This window comes from Eptesicus fuscus, chromosome 1 (assembly GCF_027574615.1).
Source record: "Eptesicus fuscus isolate TK198812 chromosome 1, DD_ASM_mEF_20220401, whole genome shotgun sequence".
Classification (NCBI taxonomy): domain Eukaryota; kingdom Metazoa; phylum Chordata; class Mammalia; order Chiroptera; family Vespertilionidae; genus Eptesicus; species Eptesicus fuscus.
Genome location: NC_072473.1, coordinates 73,403,269 through 73,406,750, shown reverse-complemented (window position 1 = coordinate 73,406,750; position 3,482 = coordinate 73,403,269).

Genomic DNA, 3,482 nt, shown 5'->3' with positions numbered 1-3,482 from the left:
CCAGATAATGTGTTTCTGTTGATTCAGTGATCCATAGACCCAAAACTACACTTAGTCTTTATAGATAACTAACTTGCTCAATTTCGCTTCTGTAACTGCTTTGTGCAAACCAGGTTCCTCATTCCAAACCCAAAGATGTAATCGATACCTTTGTGATATTCTACATATAAGCCAGATGTGGTGAGCTTTTCAGGGCTGCAAGATCTGGAGCACTTTTGCCCCTCCTAAGCCACCGGCCTTTAATAAATGACTCCATAATTCGACTTCTTGAGGCGTCCTTTGTGAGATTCGTGGTACAATACAACGTATAGGCCTGGGTAGAGCCACTGCAGGTGAGGAATTCACCTAACTCAGCAGATACTACAGGCAGGCCTGATGGCAGCTGGATGGCTTGGCTTCCTGGCCCTATGGGGCACATTAAGATTTAATCATGAAATTCCGGTGAAGATAGTCAGTTACCATTCTTATTGTGTTTGTGCAAACAATCAGGCCAAATTAAATAAACATAAGGGTAATTTTAAGGAAAAAAATTCTATTTCAATAGAAGCTATTAGAACTGAAAACTGAAATGTTTTCTTTCCCTTCCACCAGACCATTTGTTATAACTCTTGCTGTTCTAATTGCTCAATAATACTAAATTTTGTAATACAGTTTGTCTCTGCCAGGTCACAAGCCCACCTCCTTCTGTGCCCAGGCCTCATAGTTCCTCTGACAGACAGCAAAGATCTCTTGGATCTGAAAGAAAACTCTATCCCACCTCAGCATGGAAGTAGTTAGAGAAGCCCACCAACATCCATTTTCCCTGAAATAATGCAGAGCTAGGATCCTTGAGGTAATGTATTAGTCAGTAAGACAGACATGAGCAGAGCAAGGATGTGGGCCAACTAGTGTTACCAAATGTAACTAAGTCTTTCCACCTCTACCTATGTGAGACAAGGGGACTCCCCAGAAGCAAGAGGAAACTAGGCTTCAGATAAAGCAGCCCAGGAGGCTGCCCTAAAACCAGTGGGGCCTCTATAGATTCTAGTGACTCTTCCAGACACTGACCTACCCACCTCACCAGCTTACATGAAAACCCAATCTAGAAAAGCTGAAATCCATAACCAATCTTTACTCAAGTTCTTACAGGCTTTACAGTCTACCCAGGAAGCAATCCAGAAGCACCTCCGAGATGCTCTGCCTGTGCCAACTTCTGATCCGGTCCATTTTTCCACTCTGGTGACTCTGTTTGGATAAAGAAATTTACCACCCAAGAACTGACTCCTACCTGAAGAGGACCACACACCATCATCTCGACCACACCCATGGCAGTCAGGGTAGACAGAATCCTGACGTGGCTTCATCACACCTGGCTTAAGGCAGCACCAGCAGAATAGAGAATCCAAGACTCTTCATCAGACCCACTAAAGCTAACACTCTTTTGCATGTACTCTTGGCCCTCATTCTGGGCCCCTGTCTTATAAACTGGTTTATTAACTTTATTCAACAGAGAATTAATTCCATCAAGCTTATGGTCCTCAGGAGCCGGTATGACCTCCTAACCAACAGTGACCCACAAGAGTCAATTATTTGACTCATTTACATAAAACCAGTGGGGAATGAAGATAGTAATCCCTCCTTTGGAAAACTGCTGTTTGAAACTACTGCAGTTTGAACTACTCTGTTATTCTTAGTCAAACTGCAGTTTGAACTACTCTGTTATTCTTAGTCTCTTATTCTGTAGGTCAACTCTGTTATTTTTAGACTGTGAAATAACTTTGTTTTTTGCTTGAATAGAAAAGATAAACTTAATTGTCTGACCTTGCAAGCTAGCCATCTAACTGATATGCTGATATTGATGCCAGGTGCTTGTATAGATATGATACTCAAGGTTACAAGTGTTTGTTAGATATGATATGTACTCAAGGTTACAAATTGTCTGTAAAAAACTTACACAAGGACCTAAAAAAGATATAAAAAGAGAATGCTTCCTCCTTTGGGTGAATCTGACAGGTAAACTGCTCTGAACTTGCGTGCAATAAAGATGACTCCTAACTAATTGGCTCATTAAGGCATCTTGTCCAGCTTGCTGATTTGCAACACAACAATTTCAGATAGACCATTAGCCATACCTGATCTCATTCCTGTTATGATGAAAGATTCTAACTCCTCAGCTGACAGAATTCATAGGAATACTAAGAAACACACACACACACACACACACACACACACACACACACACAGCAAGGGAATCCAGACTTTAGAGAGAAAGCATATTTTCTGATTTTCATCTTAGTTAATTTAATTCAAGAGAATAGAATATTTTCTTCACATAGGGCTCAAGGCTATCTTCCCTCAGAAGCTCTCAAAAGTCCAGAAAGATGCGTGCCTTTCTGCCAATTAGCACTAATAGTTGGTGGTAATGTTAGGGGTAGAAATAGAATATTGGGGACCAGTTATAATTATGAAAAATATTAATAATGCTCAGTTAACCATGATTGTTTTGTTTTGATTAAAGAAAACACATTCTGGGTAGGAGTTGCACACAGGATGTGGGAGCTCACCTGGAAATGTGGCCCATCCTCAATAGCGGGAAGCTGTCTATTATCATGGAAATATTAACAACCTTGTTGCAGAAACCAGAGGTGCCAACCCTTTGAAAATCCCCACTCCTTTGCATATCCACAGGCCTTTGCAAATCCCCAGCCTGCATTACCTGTAAACTGCCCATTTTGAATATCCATTCTTATCCTTTTACCTACTTCCTCTTTTATCTTCGACCTTCTACCTAATATAAGCAGATGGTTTATGGTGGGGGCAGAGCAGATGTTTGTGGGTGACCTGCTGCTCTCCCATACTGCCAGCATTATTGGAATAAATGCTCATATATGATTCAACTCTGTCTCTGTTGAATTGGCTCAAGTAATGACAGGCAGCCCAGACCCATTGATTGTCCAGTTATACTAACATAAACTAGGTCCCTGCCATGGCTTTCAAGCAAAAGAATCATTTCACTACAGACTGTCAAGCCCAAATATTACCACCTAGCATATTCCTTAGGGGGTAGGGGAAGCATATAACCTCAGAAGTAGCAGATCAAAAGCCGATCAATGGATTAGTGGGTGACATTAAGAGCTCACCTAAGGCTGGACACTATCAATTTATAATGGCACCAACTCATCTTGTTGTGGGATCAGGGCTGCAGAAGGCTGCTCATTAAAGCAGTTTACTATTGAAGTTTTCAAGCTTTTTAATATATTCACTGTGTGGCAGAATCATTTCAGTGTAGCTGGTCTAGCCCCTGATATTAGAATCAATCAGTCTGGGGAAAGAGACTATGTAAACAGTGTTTATTCTAAATTTTAGCTACCTTTTCAAGCTCTAGTTTTCCATATCCCTCAGCTGACTGACCTTACCTCAAACTTAATTTACAAAATGGAAGCCACCTTAACTTTCATTTTCACCAAAAATAGTATAAACTGTGTCTGGCCTCAACTTTTTGT